The sequence below is a fragment of the Loxodonta africana genome, chromosome 11 (assembly GCF_030014295.1).
Source record: "Loxodonta africana isolate mLoxAfr1 chromosome 11, mLoxAfr1.hap2, whole genome shotgun sequence".
Lineage (NCBI taxonomy): Eukaryota > Metazoa > Chordata > Mammalia > Proboscidea > Elephantidae > Loxodonta > Loxodonta africana.
The window spans coordinates 42,974,840-43,000,362 of NC_087352.1; the positions used below are offsets into that span (position 1 = coordinate 42,974,840).

At 36.8% G+C, this 25,523-nt stretch overlaps 1 pseudogene; it reads left to right on the top strand.

Annotated features, from left to right (window-relative positions):
- Positions 1–10,362: 10,362 nt before the first annotated feature.
- On the top strand, positions 10,363–12,214 carry LOC100672210 (heterogeneous nuclear ribonucleoprotein K-like; annotated as a pseudogene).
- Positions 12,215–25,523: the final 13,309 nt, after the last annotated feature.

Consider the following 25,523-nt stretch of genomic DNA (forward strand, 5'->3'; position numbering starts at 1 on the left):
TATGTGCTGCATATATATTCACATATATAATAGACCACATAGTGAGTACAGTTATGGAAACTTCTTAGACATACTGAGATATTGAGCTTGAAGGCTAAGGACAATGGTCTCCAGGGACATCTAGGTCAATTCGAGACAGATAGGGTTAACTGTGCCTACAGCTGAACAAAAGAGGTGTTAAAAATTACCACCTAGAAGTTGGTTAAACAGGAACCCATCCAGTCAACATGAGATAAGATTGAAACGACCCATGAATTACTATCTCCTTCTTATTATTTTTTTTTCTAGTTCCCTCCTCCTTTACAGGCTCTGCGCCTGCAGAAGAACAAAGTGTGACCACTGTTTAACCTTCCTTAGGCCTCCAAAGATGATGACGTAGTGCAGAAGATCAAGTGCACTTGCGCTATATCCCATAAAAAGTGATCTCAAGGGTTGCCGAGAGGACTCTATCTTGAATATCAGCGGGTTCCATCTTAGATTCCAGATGCTTGCACAACCTAATTAGCATACACTACCATTCTGAGAAGTACTCGCCCCTTGAAAGAAGCCCACTAAATATTCATTACTCTGTTGTCTCCACCGAACCCATATAAGCCCTAGCCTTGTTTCCCTTTTTGAGTCAGTCTTTTGGAGAGGCTTAGGTCTGCGCTGACTCCTTTTGCTTGACTCAAGCAAAATAAAGCTTGCTGAAGATAAAGTCTGTCTTTCACGTGTATTCTTACTTGGGAAAAGACAGGGACCTTTTGTGTCAGATTGGCAATTGGTCACAAATTGGCACAACATAGTTTATAAAGATAACGTTCTACATCGTAGTTTGTTGACTAGCATCTGGGGTCTTAAAAGTTTGTGAGAGGCCATGTAAGATACAACTACTTGTCTCTTCTCATTTGGAGCAAAGGAGAGTGAAGGAAACCAAAGACTCAAGAAAGTAGTCCATAGAACTAATGGCCCACATGAACCACAGCATCCTCTAGCCTGAGACAAGCCAGGTAGGTAGTGGTGCCTGGCTACCACAACCAACAACCCTGACGAAGGACACAACAGAAGATCCTGATTAGAACTGGAGAAAAATGTAGAAAAAAACTCAAATTCATACAAAGGTCCTGACTTACTGGACTGATAAAGACCAAAGGAACCCCCAAGACTATCATTGTAAGGTGCCCTTTGTCATAGATTGAATTATGTCCCCCCAAAAATCTGTGTATCAACTTGGTTAGGCCATGATTCCCAGTATTATGTGGTTGTCCTCCATTTTGTGATTATAATTTTATGTTGAGAGGATTAGAGTGGGATTGTAACACCACCCTTACTCCCTGATCCAATGTAAAGGGAGTTTCCCTGGGGTGTGGCCTGTACAACCTTTTCTCTTTCAAGAGATAAAAAGGAAAGGGAAGCAAGCAGAGAGGGGGGGACCTCATACCACCAAGAAAGCAGTACCAGGAGCACAGCACGTCATTTGGACACAAGGTCCCTGCACCAGAGAAGCTCCTTGACCAGGGGACAAAGACCTTCCTCCACAGCTGACAGAAAAGAAAGCCTTCCCCTGGAACTGAAGCCCTGAATTTGGACTTGTAACCTTCTAGACTGTGAGAAAATAAATTTCCCTTTCTTAAAGCCATTTCTTGTGATATTTCTGTTATAGCAGTATTAGATGACTAAGACACCCTTTTAACCTGGAACTGAAGACATTCCCAGAGGCCACCTTTTGGCCAAATAGTAGTTTGGCCTATAAAATAAACAATAACACCTGTGAGGAAAGTACTCCTTAGAACAATCAACATTTGCCCAAAAACAAAGATGAGAAGGAAAGAAGGGGCAGAGAAACTGGAGGTATGGAGACAGAGAAGGCAAGGTAGCAAAGAGGAGAGTGTTGACACATCTTGGGGATAGCAACCAATGTCACAGAAACAATTTGTGTATGAGTTGCTGAATGGGAAACTAATTTGCTGTATAAGCTTTCACCTAAAACACAATAAGATGTTTAAAAATAAAATTTAAGAAGATAAATTCTACCATTTATTAGTTCAGTCTTCACACCCATACCTGTACCCATTGCTGTCAAGTTGATTCCGAATTGTAGCAACATTTTAGGACAGAGTAGAACTGTCCCACATGGTTTCCAAAGCTCTAATATTTACAAAAGCAGACAGTCACATATTTCTCCTGCTGAAAGTCTGGGGGGTTCGAACTGGCAACTGTTCAGTGAGTGTTTAACCACTGAGCCACCAAGGCTTCTTCAATCTTCACAAGAAATTTTTAAATCAGTTTTTGCTATTCAAAAGAGCACTCTTAGAAAAAGTTTCTGTCTAATATTTACTCTTTATTGGCAATTATTTTTAAAAAGTAGTTCTGTTGAAATAATCAATCATAAAAATTGGACAAGTTTTATTGATACATGAATTAACAGCACTGTGAAACACTATTTATTGAGGACAATGTTTGGGGCAATAGCACACTGAACAAACTTACTTATCCCTAGTGTCAATGTTATTTGAATATGTGGAAATTTAGTTGGGGAACTTAAAATTGCATAGAACACAGGGGTTTGAGAGTAATTTCTGCATTGTGGAAGCTGTGCTTTATAATTAAAAAGCATTTTTCACTAATGCATTTGACAAATATTTAAGGAATGCCTCCTATATATTGCTGTTTGAGATTTTAGGAATATAGCAATGAAACAGAAAGACGTACTCCCTAAGGAAGCTTATATTCTATTTTGGTGAGAGAGACAATAAAAGAGCAAGCAACTAAATAAACAGAAAAGCTAATGAAATGTTGGGAAGGGAATTCGTAGTGTGAAATTGTATAGAAAGTGTTAGAGGGAAGGTAGTAGTCGCCTATCTCTGATAGGATGTTCAAGGTAAACTCCTCTCTAAGAAGGTGACATTTCATCTAGGAAGTGAAGAATAAAAAGAAACCAGTAATAAAGAAAACTTGAAAAAGAGCATTGCAATAAGATAGTGTAAGGAGCAGAGTGCAAATCATATGGGTGGACTGTATGAATCACCATTTTTCCAATTATGTTCTATGAAACTCTCTAAAGACTGAGTGCACACACACACATACAAATTAAATACATGATCAAAAAAGCATGAAAAATATTAGTGGAGAGAAATAATGTTCTTTAGAACACTAAAGAATCTAAAAATTTTGCAGGGGAAAAATTGATGATTTTTGTGAGTGTTTCCAAAATTCTTTAACCATATCTCAGATAACTTCCCCTGTTTTAGATATTTATTGCACGTTAACATTATTGGAACTAGAAAAATTCTGGTATAGGTAAATCATCATCATTCTGGCCATGTAGAGGTGGACCTCATTAGAAGAGTGTATAAAGTTATCTCTATAGAGTCATTCAAGTTCCATTACTCCATCAAATCATGTAGATTTTCTGTCCTTCATTTTAACAGATATTTACACACTAATCTATGCCTCACTGGTTATGATCTAGTTCATTAATCCCTCTTCTCTTTCCTAGACTACTGCAACTGCCCCCTAATAGGAATCCTTATTTTCTGTTATGGATTGAATTGTGTCCCCCAAAAATATGTGCTGTAAATCCTAACCTCTGTGCCTGTATAAAAAAAAAAAAAAAAGAACCCTAATGGCATATTGGTTAAGTGCTACAGCTGCTAACCAAAAGGTCTGCAATTTGAATCCACCAGGTGCTCCTTGGACACTATATGAGGCAGTTCTACTCTGTCCTATAGGTTCACTGTGACTCAGAATCAACTTGATGGTAATTTTTTTTTTTTTTTTTTGTCTGTGATTATAATCCCATTTGAGAATGGGTGGTCTTTGTTAGGTTAATGAGGCAGGATTAGCATAGGGTGTATTTTGAGTCAATCTCTTACAAAACAAAAAAGGAGCAGATTATGCAAGCAGAGATGGGGAAAGATAGATGCCAAGCTACAATGAAATCTCCCAGGAACCAGGAAAAGAATCAGAAGAGACAAGGACTTTCTCCCAGAGCCCGCAGAGAGTGAAAGCCTTCCCCTAAAACCAAGTGCCCCGGATTTGGACTTCTATCCACCTAGACAGTGAGAAAATAAATTTCTTTTTTGTTAAAGCCATTCACTCATGGTATTCCTGTTATAGCAGCACTAGGTAACTAAGACAGCTTCATTTATTTTTTTCCTCAGATGTGTCCTCTATCAGTTTTCAGACTTTTCTCTCTAAAAATGCTAATATAACCATATCATTTCCCTTTAAAGCATTATGCCACTCACAGTAAATCCTAACTGCTTAACATTTCCCATAAAAGACTTCATAAACTTGTGGCCCTACTTTTTTCTCACACCTTGATCTTCCTTATATAAATGCCTCTGCTCATATTCTCCCATCAGCTTGGAATGAATCTCGCCATCAATTTCACTACCCCATTCCTTATTCTAACTACTCCCTTCTCATTTATTGTTATTGCTGTTGTTGTTACTACTGCCAATATTAATAGGTCCATTGATTATGCGACAGGTCTTAGAAAAGATGTGATGGAAAGTAACTTAAAAACAGGATATGAATTCAGACTGTACTTAAAAAAAAGATCTAGTTTACATAACTCTTCACCTCTATTTTTTGATTTGCAACATAAGGGTAATCAAGCTTCCTATTTTGCTGATGTTTTTAGTGAATTATATGAATTAATGATGTAAAGAGTTTAAAAGAGTGTTTGTCTGATTATAAATAGCCAATAGCATCTATTAATTTGCTAAACCCTTTTTATATGCTTGACACCTTTTAATCCTCACTGCAAGCCTTCAGCTCATCAACTGTTGCAAATGAAGAAAAAGAGATTTGGAGAAGTTCAGTAGTTTTCATTAGACCATTGTAATGGTTAATGTTATGTGTTAACTTGGCTAGGCTATCATTCTCAGTGGTTTCGCAGACATTATGTATCATCTCCCATTTTGTGATCTTATGTGCACACCCAATCAGTTGGACAAGGAGTTTCCTTTGGAGTGTGGCCTGCATTAATGGTATAAACCAATGTTTTGGCAAAGCTCTCTCTCTCTCACGATCCTGCATTCATCTCATCATCTTCTGACCTCCAGTTCTTGGGACATGAGAAGCCTTCAGCCTGCTGCCTGGCCTGCACATTTTGGATTTTCCAGCCCTTGCAACCTGTGAGCCAGCAGTCTGCCACCTGATTTGCAGATTTTGGGTTTGTCAGCCCCTGCAACCACATGACTTAGGAGAAGCATCCAGCCTGCCACCTGACTCATGGACTTGGGACTTTTTAGCCTCCACAATTGTGTGAGCCATTTCCTTGAAACAAATCTCTCTATATGTATTGGTTTTGCTGTCTAGAGAATCCATCCTAAGACAGTCATATAGTGAGTAAATGGTAGAGATGGGTTATGAGCCCAGGCTCTCTAATATCTAAACCTGTGCCTTTAACCTCTCTACCATCCTTCCACCTAATACTCGCTTAAAGGAACTGCATCTAGAGAGAACTCGATGATGTGCCCATCTTCTTGGTTCTGAAATATTTTGCTGATAGCCCTATCATTGCACTGTATCATTAGATATTAAACTATAACTATCTGATTATGTAGCTATCACTTTCAATAAACTATTAAAATGGATATTTTGGAGCCTTGAGTCTAAGATCAGCATGTCTTTTTCTTCTTTGTACTCCCAGCACATAAAATAACTTTCATAAAGTAAGCAGTCAATATGTTATTAAAAACGAAAGAAGGAATGGCTGGATGGATAAAAGCAGAAATTGTTGTTGTTAGTTGCTGTTCAGTCCATTTCAACTCACGGTGACCCCATGTGTTCAGAGTAGAACTGCTCCATAGAATTTTCAAGGCTGCGACCTTTTGGAAGCAGATCTCTAGGCCTGTCTTCTGAGGTGCCTCTGGGCTGGTTTGAACTACCAATCTTTTGGCTATTAGTCAAATGCATATTGAAAATCAGCCTTCGGATAAAGTGCTGAGTTTATAAAGATGTGTGTGTGTGTGTGTGTGTGTGTGTGAAAGAGAAAGATCTGAATTGCCTAATACAGATATCCTTCTGTAAGAAAATGTTATTTTTTTCAAGTTGATTATGAAACATTAGTGCTTAAAGAGACTTTTTTCACTGGTTTATATTGAGTTCATTATAACCATAAAGGAATTACCCCTCACATTCCCTAAGGTATACAGTGGATGATGAGTTTCCATTTCACCAAATGATAATTTCCTGAACAAGCTCACACATTTTTAAAAAAAGAAGACTAATTAAGCTTTTTTTTCCACTACTTAAGCTAATTCAAATAATAATCTTTTCATAACCTTGAAAAATTGTGTATATTAACAAGCTTAAGAGGGGGAAATGTGAAAGGAAACCTTTATTCAATAATGGAAAACCTAATGATTTTATAAATAAGTAACACATCTCCTAGCATAATTCATCTAATTATGCTTAAAGTACAGTGTGTTCTTTCAACTCTTCCTTTGAAGTGAGATGCTGCAAAAGTATTTCCACTTACATAACAGAGGCTTAGTTGAACTGTATTTTAGACTGTGGACAGACACTATTATTGTCATCACCTCCATTTCATTCCTATACCTGGTTGGGTAGGTGCACAGCCTTTAATTCCCTCTCCCCTCAAACATATCCATTATTTATTATAAAACTAATTTCTTGAATTTCATCTGGAATGAGCTCTAAAGTGAGAGAATACATTAATGTTAGTGTGCTTCCTTTATTTCTGACCTTAATAATGTAGAAATGAAGGCATAACTTTCCATGTTGATCAGCTGTAGATGAACTTCTAGGTGCTTAATTAACACAGACATTTAAAAACATTATAAAACAATGGAAATCCACAGAAATGTCTTATTAATTCACTTACTCAAAAAGTAAATCATCTTTTATAATCAATATTTCATGTAAGACAAGGAATATTTGGCATAGATGTGTCAAAGGAGAAAATTGCGTTAGGAGTGAAAGGAATTTTACTGAGGAATATTACAGCTCGAACTGGGCAGTGCTAAGTAAAAACACAAATCACTTTGCTATCTGTATGGAGTTAGAGGTTTTGATGCACAGAGAACAAAGGAAAGGCAGAGGATTAATGTCTGATTCAGCTTTAGCTTTGGAGTCCTTTGAGATGTAAAGGTTGGACTTTTGGCTGTGGGGGAGTCAGCTTTACTCCCTAGGTGAGTGGCGCCAGATGATTTGGTTATACACCTTCTTCCTAGAAAAAATTGTTTATGTCCTGATGTTCTTCTTCCTGAGAATGCATGTTAATCCCACCATTCTTGTCCTGAGATGATTGCCTCTATGTTTGAAAATTTCTTTCTGAAGAGGTAAGACACTAAGTGGGCTGCCCTTGTCAGGGGATCTTAGATAAATCTGAGACCTCCTGAATTAGTCTAAATAAGTTATGCCATGTGCTCTGAATTCTTTCAGATACTGCTTCTCTTGCTATAATATTATGCTAACAATCATAAAAATAAAATTTGAAGAATTGGTGCCTAATTCAATATAACAAATAATTTTCAGTTTAAAATACACAAAATGTACTATTTATTATGTTGTTATTATTGTGTGCCACAGAGTTGATTCCAACTCACAGCAACCCTATACGAGAGTTTCCTAGGCTGTAATCTTTAAGGGAGCAGCACACCAGGTCTTTTCTATTGCAGAGTAGCTGATGGGTTCAAACCACCTACATTTCATATAGTAGCCCAACACTTTACCGTTGTGTCACCAGGGCTCCTTTTATTTATCATTATACTAAGATAGAAAGTACAGAGATATATGAGTGAGTTCATTTTTATCCTGAATACTTTATTGTCTTTTATCAAGCAACTTGGTATGCCTTGTAAGACTCAGCTTGTATTTTGCAAGACTCAGCTTATATAAATTGTCCAAAAAGTTATGCACAAAAGCAGTCAAAATGCTTATGCTGCCAAAAGGTGGAAACAAGGAAATGTCTCCCAAGAGTAGGCACTAGACTACTACACAGAACTGAGAATTAATGATTCGCCATTAAACACAACAACATGGATCCATCTCAAACAATGAGTGAGAGAAAACTAGACACTTGGTTTTAAAACTGCATGCTTCCATTTACATATATTATAAAAGCTAGCAACATGAACTCATAGCATGAGAAGTCAGCATAGTGTTTACCCCTGAGGGGGTAGGGACTGTCAGGGAACAGAGAGTGTGCTGGATCATTTGAATGTTATGATCCTTGATCTGAATGCAAATTACATGGACGTGCTGTCTCTGTGAAAATTTATAGAACATTTCACTTCTGATTTGTGTACTTCTCTGCATATGCTCTATATTTCAAAGAAAAATGTATTCCAAACCTATACCTAGAATTAAGTGGCAGCATCAGAAATTTTATTAACACTTAAAATAATTTATTACAAATTAAGAGATATAATGCATACTTATGTAATCATTCATGCCTATGTCTTTTGCCTTTTGGAAAACTCTTGGTTCCTTAAAAATTTAATGAAAAAACAATACTAAGGAAAGTAATATTAATCTAGTGCTGTAATTTGGAAAAAGGAGTCCTGGTGGTGCTACGGTTAAAACACTCAGCTGTTAAGTGAAAGTTCGGTGGTTTGAAGCCATTAGCCTCTTTTAGGGAGACAGATGTGGCAGTCTGCTTCCATAAAGGTTACAGCCTTGGAAACCCTATGGAGCAGTTCTACTATGTCCTATAAGTAAGTACACTGAATAAAATGGGTAGAAATTAGGAACCTTAATTTAGTGTTTCGTTTGATTGATTCTGAATGAGGAAACAAAAATGTGGTTGTCCTTGTATTAAATGGGGGTTAGGCTGTCTTTCTCATCTTCCACTCAATTGAGTTCTAGGGGAGTAGTAACGGATCTCATTTTAATTAGAAAATAAACATGTTGATGGCATATTAATTTTCATATTTTATATATTTTTTCAAATTATTCATAACCTCACTCACCTCCTTTTTCAGGATGTAATGTATGATTTACTAGCAATTTTACTAATATTTTTATGAAGTATAATCTAAAAATCAGTGTTATTTTATTGAGTTGACATCTTACAATCTTTTGCAAATAATTCTGAATTATGCTTGAAATAGTGCTTCTTTGAGTATCTTGTGGTCTTGTGATTAAGCTTATTCTACATTTAAAAATCTATTTCAATAAGAAATAGCCAGACTAATACCTCTGCTCTGGAAGAATGGAGAAATTATACATGTATACATACACACACACATACAACATGCATATGTTTTGTATTATGTGCACAAAATGTAAAGTTTACTAGCCAAGTAAGAAATCAAATGGAAAAATCAGGGTTAGTATTATCAAAGATAAAACGTTGGGGCTTCAATCTCCAGAATGCTCTAGGTCTCCAGTAACTTAGCTTCACAGGAATCTATAAGGATGAGATATGTAATAGCTTCAAAATGTCACCCTCCACTTTATGTAGGTACACAATTAAGTTAATACTGGTGAAAATACTTTTTCAATCTTATTTTTATTTTTTTTTTATTATTTAAGTATTGGGCTTTATTTAAGATAGTTGTAATTGTGCCATGTGAACTCAGTTTTTTCTTTTTTATCATGGTTCATCTCTCTTGCTCACAACCTTGTTAGTTGTTGTGGAGTTGGCTCAGACTCATAGCCACTAGACCTTGCCCAGTCTTGCACCATCTTCATGGTCATTGCCATGTTAGAATCCACTGTTGTGGCTACTGAGAGTGTCTTCCAATGTAGGAGGATTTTTTTTCACCACTGTATTAGACAACTTTCTCTTGTGATCCATAGGGATTTCATTGGGTAATTTTAAGAAGTAGATCACTGGGCCTCTTTTTTCAGTCTTAGTCTAGAAACTCCACTGAAACCTGTCTACGATGGGAGACTCCACTCATATTTGAAACATTAGTGTCATAGCTTCCAGCATCACAACAACACACAAGCCACCACACTGACAGATGGGTGAAGAATTATCAAAATATTTTGAATTGGCTATAGATAGTTTAATAAAAAAAAAAAAAAATCTGTTAAGGCTGAGAATCATAAAAATTATACAGTGACCTCAGCAATTTAGATTAGCTTAGAACGTTTATCTGTGCACTTATTCAACAAAACACTAGCATTTTATTTAACATGAGGCCATTTTCTTTGCAATATTAGTCTTGATTGTATTTCTGCCTCAACTTTCTAGGATGTATAACCCATAATCTATCATCTATAGTTTTCAGCTCAGGTTTCTTTAAAGTGATGGGTAAATGTGTGCATTTTATCCTTTAATATTTCCACGGCACAACTAGTTTAACAACTTTAAATTCAGTGCCATGATGTATTAAGAATTTCCAGAGTGCGCTGCAGGCGAAAGCACCGCAGATGCCATTATCCTCTGCCTCTCTGCCGCACAGACCTCGACGTCTTGCCTGTGCTCCGCTTGTTCGCGGCCTATCGGTGTGTCTGTTTAGTACAAAAAAATGGAAACTGAACAGCCAGAGGAAACCTTTCCCAACACTGAAACCAAGGGTGAATTGGGTAAACGCCCTGCAGAAGGTATGGCAGAGGAACAAGCGTTTAAAAGATCTAGGAACCTGATGAAATGGTTGAGCTGCTCATTCTGCTTCAGAGCAAGAATGCTGGGGCAGTGGTTGGAAAAGGAGGCAAAAATATTAAGGCTTTTCGTACAGAGTACAACGACAGTGTTTCAGTCCCAGACAGCAGTGGCCTCGAGCGCATGTTGAGTATCAGTGCTGATATTGAAACAATTGGAGAAATTCTGAAGAAAACCATCCCTACCTTGGAAGAGGGACTGAAGTTGCCATCACCCACTGCAACCAGCCAGCTCCGGCTCGAATCTGATGCTGTGGAATGCTTAAATTACCAACACTATAAAGGAAGCGAGTTTGACTGCGAGTTGAGACTGTTGATTCATCAGAGTCTGGCGGGAGGAATTATTGGGGTCAAAGATGCTAAAATCAAAGAACTCCGAGAGAACACTCAGACAACAATCAAGCTTTTCCAGGAATGCTGGACTCTTTCCACTGACAGAGTCGTTCTTATTGGAGGAAAGCCAGATAGGGTCGTAGAGTGCATAAAAATCATCCATGATCTTATATCTGAGTTGCCCATCAAAGGACGTGCACAGCCTTATGATGCCAATCTTTAAGATGAAACCTATAATTATGGTGGCTTTACAATGATGTTTGATGACCGGCGTGGACATCCCGTGGGATTCCCTATGCTGGGAAGAGGTGGTTTTGACAGAATGGCTCCTGGTCGGAGTGGACGTCCCATGCCTCCTTCTAGAAGAGGTTATGACGACATGAGCCCTCATCTAGGACCTCCTCCTCCTCCTCCTGGACGAGGTGGCCGGGGTGGTAGCAGAGCTCGGAATCTTCCTCTTCCTCCACCACCACCACCTAGAGGAGGAGATCTAATAGCTTATGACAGAAGAGGGAGACCTGGAGACCGTTACCATGGCATGGTTGGTTTCAGTGCTGATGAAACTTGGGATTCTGCAACAGATACATGGTGACCATCAGAGTGGCAGATGGCTTATGAACCACACGGTGGCTCCGGATATGATTATTCCTATGCAGGGGGTCATGGCTCACATGGTGATCTTGGTGGACCTATCATTACCACACAAGTAACTATTCCCAAAGATTTGGCTGAATCTATTATTGGCAAAGGTGGTCAGCGGATTAAACAAATCCGTCATGAGTCTGGAGCTTCAATCAAAATTGATGAACCTTTAGAAGGATCCGAAGATCGGATCATTACCATCACAGGAACACAGGACCAGACACAGAATGCACAGTGTCTGCTGCAGAACCGTGTGAAGCAGTATGCAGATGTTGAAGGATTCTAATGCAAGATATTTTTTCTTTTTTATAGTGTAAAGCAGTATTCTGGAAACTTTCTCTAAGACTAGTGAAGAACTGAAGGAGTCCTGCATCTTTTTTTTTTTTTTTTTTTTTAATCTGCTTCCGTTTAAAAAGCCAACATTCCTCTGCTTCCTAGGTGTTCTGCATTTGAGGTGTAGTGAAATCTTTGCTGTTCACCAGATGTAATGTTTTAGTTCCTTATAAACAGGGTGGGGGGAGGGTGTGCAAAAACTAACATTGAAATTTTGAAACAGCAGCAGAGTGAGTGAATTTTATTTTTTGTTCATTGTTGGTGGTTTTAAAAAAAATCCCCCCATGTAATTATTGTGAACACCTTGCTTTTGTGGTCACTGTAACACTTGGGGGTGGGGGGTGGGACAGGGAGAAAGAGTAACAATAGTCCACATGTCCCTCGCATTCTCTTCAGAGCAGTGTGCAAAATGTAATGCTCTTTTGTAAGAAACCTTTTATGATTTTTAAAATAAATTTAGTGAACCTATCTTTGGTGGTCTTTTTTTTTTTTTTTTTAAGATTTTTCATATGGCTGAATTCCCCAACTTGCCCCCAAACTAAACACTAAATTTGACTTTCAGCTCCTCTCTTGGATATAAGTGCATCTCTTCTTGGACATAGGCAAAATATCGTGGCAAATTCAGTGCTGCTGACTTGATGGTTTGAAAGTCCATTGTTGGGAAGAAATCCCATCACACATACGCTTACAATAAGCCTGGGTTTTTTTGTTTTGTTATTGCAAATGCTTGCCCCTACTTTGAAACAATTTTCTATATTAATGATGAAGAACTGAGATGGGGAGCAGTACAACAAATTGGGTAGTGATAGAAGTACATACCAGAAGCCTGATTGGCAGCAAGTTTTGTTAATCAGAATAATACTGGGTTACGGACGTGACTGATGGTGAATAAACTCTGATTATTTTTATTAGATAATTTCTAACCTGTAGATTTATGCTGTCAACCTGCTAGTATCTATTAGTTAACTTTGTAAAATACATATATATATATATATTCTTGTTTTCTATTGTATGCAAATTGAAAGATAAAGAGGTACCATTTCTCTGTTGTATGTTGGATTATGTAGGAAATGTTTGTAAACAATTCAAAAAAAGATGAAAAAAGTTCTTGTGGATGTTTTTGTGTAGTATCTTGGCCTTCGTATTGCTAGTTTAAAGTTCACTTCCAAATAAAACTCCCATGGTGCTAGATTTGTGTGCCCAGTTTGAACTAGGGTTGATTGACACCTGTAAAAGTTGTTGAAACATTCCTCTTATAAGGAAATACAGAGATTTTAAATTAAAAAAAAAAAAAAAAGAATTTCCAAAGCATTCGGCTGTTTTTTTTTTTTTAAACAGAAACATCAATTCTCTTTCTTTTTTATTTGGTTCATGTAGGATTTAATTAAGTTATGTAATTGCAATAGCTAGAACAGTAGGAATACACCAGTTTAGGACCAAATGTGATGACTTTCAATAAACATACAGCTCAACTGTGAGACCAGGAGGTCACCAGCACATTAGAGAGTGGTCAATGGCAGCAAGAACTAGCCTGCCAAGAGCATCACTCCATATGCTTCACAGAAGAAATGGAGGAATAGGTTATCCAAATGAGTCAGTTAAATGGCTGTGGGTTAGCACAGCTTCAACTGTACCTCTCATTTTCATTAAAATCTGAACATACATTTTCATTGCTTTTGGATAAGAATATATAACTGTTTTGCCTAATACATATCTCCAAGTATTAGAAGATTGCTAACCAGTTGTCTTTGAGTCAAAAGAAGATCACCAGGCCTTTTTTCCAAGGCACTTCTTGGTGAGTTTGAGCCTCCAAACTTTCAGTTAATAGTCAAGCACCTAACCCTCTTGTTTCCTAAAAAAGGTCTTTGTTTTAGCTCTTCTGACTGACAAGCCTAGAGGTGTAAAGTAACCATGAGAATTTTACAATCACTATGAGAGCCAACTTCATCATCACCCAGAGGGTAAACCACCTGAGAAGTGGGTTGACTGTTTCTCCACACTTAACAGCATAAATACTATGATGATGGCAACACAGTTCCAAGTAGGTGAAACAAAGAGGTCAACATGCACTGGAACAAGAAGTTCTTAAGGTAGAATGCCTCTGCTACCTTGGTCCCTCGGCCCTTTATCCATTTGCAGATAAGTCTTTACAAGAAAAATATTCAGAAATCCACTGAGCTGATATTAGAGAGAAAACAAGCATTATCATCAAGCAGTAATGCCTGGAAATTTTTTAAAATAGCAAAAAAAAAAAAAAAAAAAACAACTCTTTAAAATACTTGTGTCATAGAAATTTTCTCATTTGTGATAGAGTAGAGGGATTGAAATACTGATGCTTTGGCTGCATACTGATGGAGTATGGGGTTACAAACTTATTAGACCTTAGGTATCACATCCAGTTACAAACAAGACTCAAAACCCACTAAAATGCATGTGTGGGATTTAAGTTCCCACAGGATCACGTGCCTATCTCTGCCATTATTCTTTTCATCCTGTAGTACAATTGATGACTGTTCTTGCCTCTTACCAACAAGAAAGCAATGTCTTAATAGAGGAAATTCTGTTCTTCTCTTTATGTCTCTTACATCTAGTTTAATAAATAATATATGTTGGTTTAGTAAATAATTAAATGCATGGACAGTAATCAAGCAATATCTAGATTAATGAAATTAGTGCAGAGACAACAGCATATTGCTTTTCAACTAGAGCTCAATAGCCTTTCCTTGATATCTGTTTTAGTTATCTAGTGCTGCACAGGAAACCCTGGTGGCATAGTGGTTAAGTGCTGCATAACAGAAATACCACAAGTAGATGGCTTTAAAAAACAGAAAGCTATTCTCTCACAGTTTGGGAAGCTAGAAATCTGAATTCAGCATACCAGCTCTAAGGGGAAGCCTTTCTCTTTCTGTTGACTCTGGGGGCAGGGCTTTGTCATCAATCTTTCCCTGGGTCTAGGAGTTTCTTAGTGCAGGGAGCCTGGGCCCAAGGGATGTGCTCCACTCCTGGTTCTTCTTTCTTGGTGGTAGGAGGTCACTCTCATTTTGCTCACTTCATTCTGCTTTTCTCTCTTGTAGGGCAGTGAAGAACAGCGACTCAAGGTACATCCCACTATAATCCTACCTCATTAGCATAACGAACATAACCTAGTCCGCATTAACATGACCTAGTCGATGTCTGTAGAGGGTCAGTGGAAAAAAAAGGAAGATCCTCAATGAAATGGATTAACACACTGGTCGCAACAATAGGCTCAAGGATAATAACAATTATGAGGATGGCACAGGATTGGGCAGTGTGTCATTCTGTTATACATAGGGTCACTATGAGTTGGAACTGACTCAATGGCACCTAAAAATAACAATCCTGCCTCACTAATGTAACAGACAGCTCACTACCAAATGAGGCTATAACCACAGGCATAGAGGCTAGGATTTACAAAACATCACAAAATGAAGGATAATCAGATCACAAAATGGAGGACAACCACACAATACTGGGAAGCATGGCCTAGGCAAGTATTTTGGGGGATACTTCAATCCATGACAATATTCAAGGATAAACTCAAAACATAACTATCTATAGATAAGGGTTGTCTATGCTATCATAATGCTCTGAGAACTCTTTTAAAAGAAGACAGTTTAATGTGAAAACCCATTGTAAACTTGAAAATATTTTGAATTATAATGCTACATAAAATACTCATTTATAAAAGCTGGCCTATATACTCATAATTTCATCTCTTAAACGGTTATAAAAATCAAAATGAATTTAAAATATAATTACAAGCAAACTATAAAACTAAACTCCATTTAATTAATAAAATTTTAATTTTTAATAAAATTAAAATTGTTTTTATAAAACCATTTAAATTCATTAATTTCATTACGCATTAGTTTGATGTGGCTAATTGTGTTTTGCTACAATTTAATCACAAATAATGGGATGCATATCAGGTATACATAGCCAAGTTTTTAAATTCCCCTTGCTTTTCACTTTTGAGCAGGTTAACTGTCATTTATATAAAGATCAATATCATGCCCATTGCATTTTCTTTTTTATAATACATGTTTAATCACTAAGTCATTTATCAATTTAATAACCCACTGCCACCGAGTCAATTCCAACTCATAGCAACCCTACAGGACAGAATAGGACTGCCCCATAGAGTTTCCAAGGAGCACCTGGTGGATTCAAACTGCTGACCTTTTGGTTAGCAGCTGTAGCTCTTAACCACTATGCCACCAGGGTTTCCATCAGTTTAATAGTTCCTCCCAAATATAATACTGAAAGATAAACTTTCTGGTGAAAAGCCTAATTTCACACTTATTAATTATGTTGGGGTAATAAAAATATAAATAAATAAATATGAGTCATAAAATTATCTAGCATAGAATTTACTATTTTATACTCACAAAAACCTTAAGAAAGCAAGCCTTAGTCTTCCCATTAGAGCTGAGAAAACTGAGATTTAAGAAAGCAACAGCTAACAAGTGTCGTAGCTGAGCTTCACAAGCAAGCAATTTGACTCAAGATGTATGCATTGTCTGAATAATATAGTGCAAATATCTGAACATTGTGTTAGTTTCCAAATATCACCGAGTCAATAATACAATTAGAATAAGAACCTATATTTGTATAGATTTTAGATTAAAACTCTTTTCATATACCATATTCTGATCTACCTTATTTAGTTTTTACGGCAGTTGAGTTATTATGTTCTTTTTATTTGGTCTACTTGTTCTCATGGAATAAGAATTGTTGGCTAATTTTATCTACAATGACATTTGCAAACAGGATGCTTGAGATAGTGGTATAAGAAAGAAAAAATTAGCTTCTGACAGCAATGCAAAAATGCACTTAAATTTCAGAATGTTTCATTATTAAATGTTAAAGTAAAATATCACAGCACACCAAAAACCTTTGTATTTGATTAAGCACTACTGTCATTGGTGGTAGGCATGACTTATTAAAGTAGTAAAATAAATGTGTGAAACTTGATGTAAGAAATTCTGTAACATTTATTATACTGAGCTGCTTCTGCAGTAGAACACACTGCAGACACATGGTCAAGTAGTAGTAGAGGTTATAAATGCTAGATAATTATTACTACTTCTATTAAGAGAAATTAAAAGTGAAAAATAAAAATATTTTTAGAGAAAAACTGCATTTCTGAATAAGGCTACATAGGTTATAGTTGGAAACCCTGGTAGCGCAATTGTTAAGTGCTATGGCTGCTAACCAAAAGGTCGGCAGTTCAAATCTACCAGGCGCTCCTTGGAAGCTCTATGGGGCAGTTCTACTCTGTCCTATAGGGTCACTATGAGTCAGAATCAACTAGATGACAACCAGTCAGGTTTAGGTTATAGTTAAGTTTCTGTGGATGGTTGTATCAGGTATCCTTCTGGTGGAAGTTTAAGAATAAATGAATTTATAAATGCCCATTCCACAAAATATTCCGGGGATGGGGAGGGGGAATCCAGTTATTTACTAGCTCATCTTGCTAAATAATTCTCAAGGGATGAAAAAGTGGAACAAGTATGTTGGGAAAGAAATACGAAAGATAACTACGGGTATTCAAAACACTACATATGATGCTTCATTTATATTACCTCACTTATGGACATAATTGATAATAGAGATATTTGTTTGTGACTGCTGGTAGAAAATTATAAAGCATTATAATAATAATAAACTTAAATAGCATCTCCTAGGATTCTTTGGTTTATAAAGTACTCTCTTTGTTTCATTTAATTATTATAATACCCTTAAGAGGCAATATTATAGCCTATTTACAGCAAAAAATCAATGTACCACAAGTACAGGGGAAGCCATGTTTCAGAAGCCAGATTTTGTTTCTAAGAGAACCATGGAAATAAGGCAGATCCTTGTAACTGGATGACCTCAGATGCTGTGTTGTATGGGTAAGTCCATTAATATGACAGACTGTATTCTATTTTGTAAACATTTTATATGAGTCATCTCTATTCAGAAACTAGATAGTAAAGAGAGACCTCATGTAATATTAATCTACTTAGGGCCACTCACTAACTTTACATTGCGTTATCTGTTAAGAGCAGGATTAAGTAAGTGTAACTGAGTTTGCCACTTAGAATGCTGCCTTAAACATCAGGGTCTAGTATCAGAGCTATAAAGCATGCATTCGTGTTTTCCTTTTAAGAGAAGCTAAAGAGAGTTATGAGGTACTCACATTAAAACAAGAAAACCCAGGTTCAAATTCTGGATCAACATCATACTTGTCAACATTGTGAATAAAATCAATGAAAACTTATATTTATAAACAGATACCAAAAATAAATCACAGTTCTCATAGTAGTTTATTTTAGTAGAACTGAAGTAAGGTGTCACATCATAAGCAGTGGAAGGAAATGAATTGAAATTTTACCGAGATGCTTTTAGTGATGTTTGGTATATGTATGCAGGTATATTGCGTATTTATGTAAGAAAGAATAGCTTCTCCCACTGCCTTAAGGAAGAGCCCACTGCATTCCATCACCAAGTGCAACCAAGATGTCTGAAGTCAGAAAATGGATCTGTTCCTCCAGAAAACATCCCAAAAGGGTAGCTAAATAAAAGGTCGAGTTATTTCTATCACAGTATTAAAATATTTCCTTTCTACCTGTTTAAATTCACAATCTATGTTAATGTGGTGATATATAACATTGTCTACCACATGTCTCTTTCTTTTCTATAGATATTTGGAATCTTCCCAGGTAGACATTAGAAAATATAATTTTTCAGATTATGTCATATTCAATTAACCTTGTTACGTGAATGGCAGATCTCACTTAACATAAAAAGATACACATCATTCATGAAACAACACAAAGAAGGCTGAATTTTGTATCCTTTGTGACTGTTTTCAACAAGTCTCTTAACTTACCTGCTCCTGAGTAGGGATATATCTAGTCAGTCATCAGATATTTACTGGGAGGCAACTAATTGCTAGAATCTACTTTAAAAGATGCAAATATAATTAAAACACAATGTCTTTACAAAGAACTACTGAAGATAGTTTTGGTTTAAGGTTTAAAGTTTAAAAAATAGCTTATTTTAATGAGTAAAGTATGTCTTCTTTGAATCTTGTACCCTTTGAAAGAATTATCTATGTGAGATCAAACTGACAGAAGCAACAAGAAAGGTTGGTTGGAAAACTTAGAAGGCAATGAATTTAAGATCATGGTGGTGGAATAATGTGGAACAGGATAGCAAAAATGGTAGCACAACTTGAATGAAATCAATGTCACTGAATTGTGAATATACAAATTGTTGAAACGGTGTATTTTTAGCTGTATATTATCACCAAAATAAAGAAATAAATAAAACAGCCCCACAAACTACTGAAAATATGTTACTAAACATCGAAATGGAAACTCTATAACCATTATTTTCTCTATCTTAAAATCATAAATGCTTTAATCATCTCCATGTCCTAAAAAAAAAAAAAATTTTTTTTTTTTTTTTATGTCCTAGCAATTCAGTTCATTGATCATGGCAGTGAACAACAACACTTCTAGAGGTCTACAGAATTATAGATTTGAAGCACTGAGGGAATGGCATGAGACTATAAGTAGGCGTTCAGTTTGTGGTCCAAAAGTAAAGGGAGGGAGAGATGTTGATCATTCCATATCTTTGACTAGCCAAAATTGTGTGGTATAAGAATATTTACATCATAATCAGACAGCCTTTCCATGAATAGAAGCTAAGCTGATGACATTCTTCTCAATGCGAATTTTTGGCAAACTGCCTCCATGAAAAAGCCAGGAACCAAGGTTTTAACACATTCCGTGTCAATTCAACCTTGTTCTTCATTTGCAGAGGAGTTAATTTTACCCCATTGTTATGTAAATCTTTCTTTAAAAGACTTTCTTGAATTGGTATATTACTCATTTTACAGCTATAATTGGAAATGAGAAGCTCTGGTGTCACAGTGGTTAAGAGCTATGGCTGCTAACCAAAAGGTTGGCAGTTCGAATTCACCAGCCGCTCCTGGAAAACCCTACTGAGTAGTTCTATTCTGTCCTATAGGGTCTCTATAAGTCAGAATTGACTGGACGGCAACGGGTTTGGTTTGGTTTTGGTTTAATTGGAAATGAATCTAAGTTTATCATTGATACTTTAGGGAAAGAAATACAGTATTTTATAGTCAACTCTATGCCTCATTACATTGTTTGTTTTTAATTACTCTACCCATCTAAAAATATATTCCAAAAGACAAGAAAGGAAAATGTTTCTTATCAGAGAAAACACAGCATGAAACAAATTTGATGCCAGCCTTTGAAAGGATTTCTTGAATGCAGGTAGCTAAGTAGATATTATCTAAAATAGCTGCCATGGGCAAGAGAATATCTTCATCAATATTAGAGTTTGTGCTCAGGTACTCCAATAAAGACTACAGTTCCACTTCATCTTTATCAGCTACCATGATTTTCTTTCTTTTGTCAGGAGCCTTGCATATAAGTTGTCACTTCCTGTTTAACTACAGTAGATAAATGAAGAGTCACATTGATTTATGAAGTTATTTTTATATTAAAAAAGCTCAATATTAGGGATTAGTAGATTTTAAAAAAATATATTAAATATAGACAATAAAACAACTGAAAAATACAAAGAAGATTGAGCAAATATGCCAATGTTTTCACTGCAATATAAAGCTCAGCAAATTAAAATTTAACTGATTAGAGATGAAAAAGAAAATGCAAGATGTGAATTCTACATGAAAATTATTCCTAATTTTGCTTCCTTTATTTCCTGCAATTAAGAACTACTTGTTAAAATACTGTGATTGGCATGACTTTGAATTATGGGACACAATTGATTGTAAAGCATACAGAGATTTGCTAATTAGTAAAATTCAAAAGGAAGTCTTTCGTGGTTGATTCTCCAACTATTTAATTTTCTTTCCATTCTAATCTTTAATCTATTTCAGCGTTCATCAAATCAGCGAACAGAATAATTAATAAGCAAAACAAAGTATGGCAGACTGCTACCATAGAAAGCAAAAGGAAACCTGACAAACAAAAAACAAAACAAAAAAACGTGAATATGAGGCTACCCACTGAAGCATAACAGTGACAGGTAACACAACGCTCTTATTTAATCATTTTAAACTGAATTCAATATTCCCATTATATACAGGCCATAATTACCTATCTAAGTGTTGAATGGTAGCCAAATGCATCTAATCAGAAAAGCCTAGGAAGACCCTGTTATCAGGGTTAAGCTAGGGATCAGAACATTTGCACAGGAGCCATCCTTCTTGTAAGTGCAGAGGAATATTAATCTATTAAACCAGAATGTATAGTAAGGACGCCCTATGTGTAGATTTTGCAGAAACCCTGCTGGTGCAGTGGTTAAGCTCTCAGATGCTAACTGAAAGGTCGGTGGCTTGAATCAACAAGTTGCTTCATGGGAAAAAGATGTAGCAGTCTGCTTTCATAAAGATTATAGCCTTGGAAACCCTGTGAGATAGGTCTCTGTCCTATAGGATTACTATGAGTCGAAACGGACTCGGAGGCAAGTTTTTTTTTTGTTGTTTGTTTTTTTGTTTTGCACGTAAGCTTTAGACTCTCTGGGAGAATAATCATTGGGTGATATAACGTCTGCACTTAAAGAATGAGATGATATACTTCTGAAGCACTGTGACCAGGCTCTACATAACAGGATTTGCAAACTACTTGTCATTGTTAGTTACCATCTAGTCAACCCAGATTCATGGCGACCTTAGGTGTGACAGGATAATACATTGCCCAGCCTGCACCATCCTCATTACAGCTGACATGTTTAAGTCCATCACTGCAGCTATTATGCCAATCCAATTCACTGAGGGTCTCCCTTACCCTTCGTGGCCCTCTGCTTTACCAAACAATGTGCCCTGCTTTAAGATTGATCCCACCTGATAACATGTCCAAAGCAAGAGTCAGACAATGTTCTGTTGTAATCCATAAGATTTTCATTGGCTAATTTTTTAAACTAAATTGCAGACCTTTCTTCTTAGTCTGTCTTATCTGGAAGTCTGTCATGGATTGAATTATGTCCCCCCAAAAATGTGTGTATCAACTTGGTTAGGCCACGATTCCCAGTATTGCATGGCTGTCTTCCATTTTGTGACTGTAATTTTATGTTGAGAGGATTAGGGTGGGATTGTAACACCACCCTCACTCAGGTCACCTCCTTGATCCAAGGTAAAGGGAGTTTCCCTGGGGTATGGCCTGCACCACCTTTTATCTCTCAAGAGATGAAAAGAAAGGGAAGCAAGCAGAGAGTGAGGGACTTCGTACCACCGAGAAAGCAGAGTTAGGAGCAGAGAATGTCCTTTGGACCCAGGGTCCCTGTGCCTGAGAAGCTCCTTGACCAGATGAAGTTTGATGACAAGAAATCTTCCTCCAGAGCCAAAAGAGAAAGAAAGCTATCCCCTGAAGCTGACACACTGAATTTGGATTTGTAACCTACTAGACTGAGAGAATAAATTTTTCTTTGTTAAACCCATCCACTTGTGGTATTTCTGTTATAGCAGCACCAGATGACTAAAACAAAGTCCCACTGAAACCTGTCTACCATGTTGACACTGTTGGTGTTTGAAATACTAGTAGAATAGTTTCCAGCATCATAGCAACATGCAAGCCACCACAGTACAACAAATTGACAAATGGGTGGTGGTTATAACCTATAGTTCAGAGCACATTATAAAATATGTGTTTGTAAATATTTTGTAAAATCAATCTAGACTCTAGTAAGGGAAAGAAAGTGACTTCGAGCCTAGGAAATTTGTATGCAGAAAAGGATAAGAGAGAAATGATAGGAAATAACTATCTGATGCCTAAATGGAGATGTAATTGGCACTGAAGAGCTCTGGAATCAAAAGGAAAGAAAATAGAAGGTGAAATAAACAAAAGGCCATGCACATAAAGACCTAATCTCTAGTAGGTCAATTTCTAAGCACCTAACTGCAGAGGGAAGAATATTAAAATTTATGCATCTAATAGGGTTTATGTGTATGTGCGCACACAAAGTATTTCAAGATAGAATACAGAAACAAAGCTGCCATTCCTTGTTATCAATACATGTCATAATATTGGCTATGCAAAGTGTTTGGCATTTAGCCACCATCAGAATCCTATGTGCTTTTTAGATGCCTTGTTTTCTCCAAGTATGATGTAGAAATTTGATCAATATTTGTTCTTCGTATTCCAGCTAGATGACCTGTATCTACAAGATGGATTGTCAGAGCTGGTGAAAGGACCTGGGCCAGACACTGGAGCAAAGCTAATGGAACTGGGCTGTGCTCACAGGCAGTTCACACCTGAAGACAGCAGATGGGACCATTCTGTGAGCAGGGTCCTCTGTAAGTGCAAGACTAATGAAGACCCTGTTTTGTTCAGCAAAAAAAGCACCCGTACAATACACTAAGGTAGTTCCATAAGGCACTTGGCTTAAATTGTTGAAAAACATCAGGAGATCTACGATTCAAACTTTCCAAAATCCGTGAATCTGAGATCTGTGAATAGAGCATCATGTTTCACCAAGATTTCCATCGAACACAAAGGATTGTCAGTCTTTATAACAGCAGGATAACTGAGAGTATTCTTAAGCCAATTAGATTCACTGCATTGTAGATTTGCTCGGCATGGCTATTTCAACAGCTCATTACTACATTAATGAATACAGCTTCATAGGCAGGCATTTGTACAATTGGTGATGGTTCGACCTCTCCAAAAGTGAGCGCCTAATTATTTCTTCATGTGGAGTCCTAATTTAAAGGTTATTGCTCATTCTCTAAGACAGATGCAAAACTTGGTATTGATTCACCTGGATTTGGAATAACAATGGGGATTGTCAGTGCTTAATGGCTAGATGCCTTTGTGCCCAAAATGTCTTTAATATTGAATTCTGATTGACAACTGAGTAGCACTATTTTATAAGTGCAAAATCTAATATGTGGTCATTTGGCCTCAGAAGCTAAAACGTAATTTTTTAGAGTGGCTGACACATTTGTTGTTGTTTTTGTGTGCCCTCAAGTCTATGCCAATTTATAGTGACCTATTTTTTTTTTTTTTTTTATAGGACAAAGTAGAGCTGCCCGATAGGATTTCCTAGGCTAAAATCCTTACCAGAGCAGATCACCAAGTCTTTTCTCCAGCAGAGTGGCTAGTGGGTTTGAAATGCTGACCTTTCCACTGGCAGCTAAGTGCTGAACTGTTGCACAACGAGGCCTCCTTTTCTGACACATACGAGGCACAGAATAAATACTTTTTCAATGAAATGAAGGAAGCTAAGTTACAAGCCAGGAATATTCAAGCAATAGAAATAAATTAGAGTTATTTGTTGCATTTTTAATAGTGATTTTAATGTTGGAGGTATCTACAAAAACAAAGAAGCATTGAATAATTCAACTAATAAATCTTTTTGCTATTTTAGTTAGTTGCTTTTTTAAACTCAGACTGATTCTTTCTCAGGTAATTTTTATTGTTGCTCTACTATTTGACAATTTCATTTTGCATTTCCTTTGTTTGCTTACTCTTGGCCTAATTCCTGCCTAACCCCAATACTATAACAATATTGTGAATAGTTTGTTTTCTGCTATTGTCCATTTTCTGGTCCTACCCCATCTTCACAATCGTTGCTATGTTTGGGTCCATTGCTGCAACCACTGTGTCAATCCATCTCTTTGAGGGTCTTCCTTCTTTGTGCTGACCTTCTACTTTACCAAGCAAGATGTCCTTCTTCAGTGACTGATGCCTCATGATAACATGTCAAAAGTACATGAGACAAAGTCTTGCCACCCTCACTTCTAAGGAGAATTCTGGCTGTGCTTTGTCCGAGGCATATTTGTCTGTTCTTCTGGCAGTCCATGTTATATTCAACATTCTTCGCCAACACCACAGTTCAAAGGCATCCATTCTTCTTTGGTCTTCGTTATTCATTGTCCAGCTTTTGAATGTGTATGAGGCGATTGAAAACACAATGGTCAGGTACACCTTAGTCCTCAAGGTGACATCTTTGCTTTTTAATGCTTTAAAGAGATCTCTTGCAGCAGATTTGCCCAGTGCAATGCGTCTTTTGATTTCTTGACTAGTGCTTCCATGGGTGTTGATTGTGGATGCAAGTAAAATGAAATCCTTCATAACTTCAATATTTTCTCCATTTATGATGATGTTGCTCATTGGTCCAGTTGTGAGGATTTTTATTTTCTTTATGTTGAGGTGTAATCCATACTGAAGGCTGTAGTCTTTGATCTTCATTAGTAAGTGCTTCAAGTTCTCTTCATTTTCAGCAAGCAAGGCTGTGTCATCTGCATATGGTAGGTTGTTAATGACTATAGCTCTAATTCTGATGCCAAATTCTTCTTCATATAGCCTGACTTCTCGGATTAGTTGATCAGCATATAGATTGAATAATATGGTGAAAGGATACAATCATGATGTGCTTTTCTGATTTTAAACCACTCAGTATTCCTTGTTTCATTCAAAAGACTGCCTTTTTGTCTATGTACAGGTTCCTCATGAGCACAATCAAATATTCTTTCCCATTTTTGCAGTGTAATGGTATCCAAAATTTGTTATGATACACATAGTCGAATGCCTTTGTAGAGTCAATAAAACACAGGTAAATATCTTTCTTGTATTCCCTGC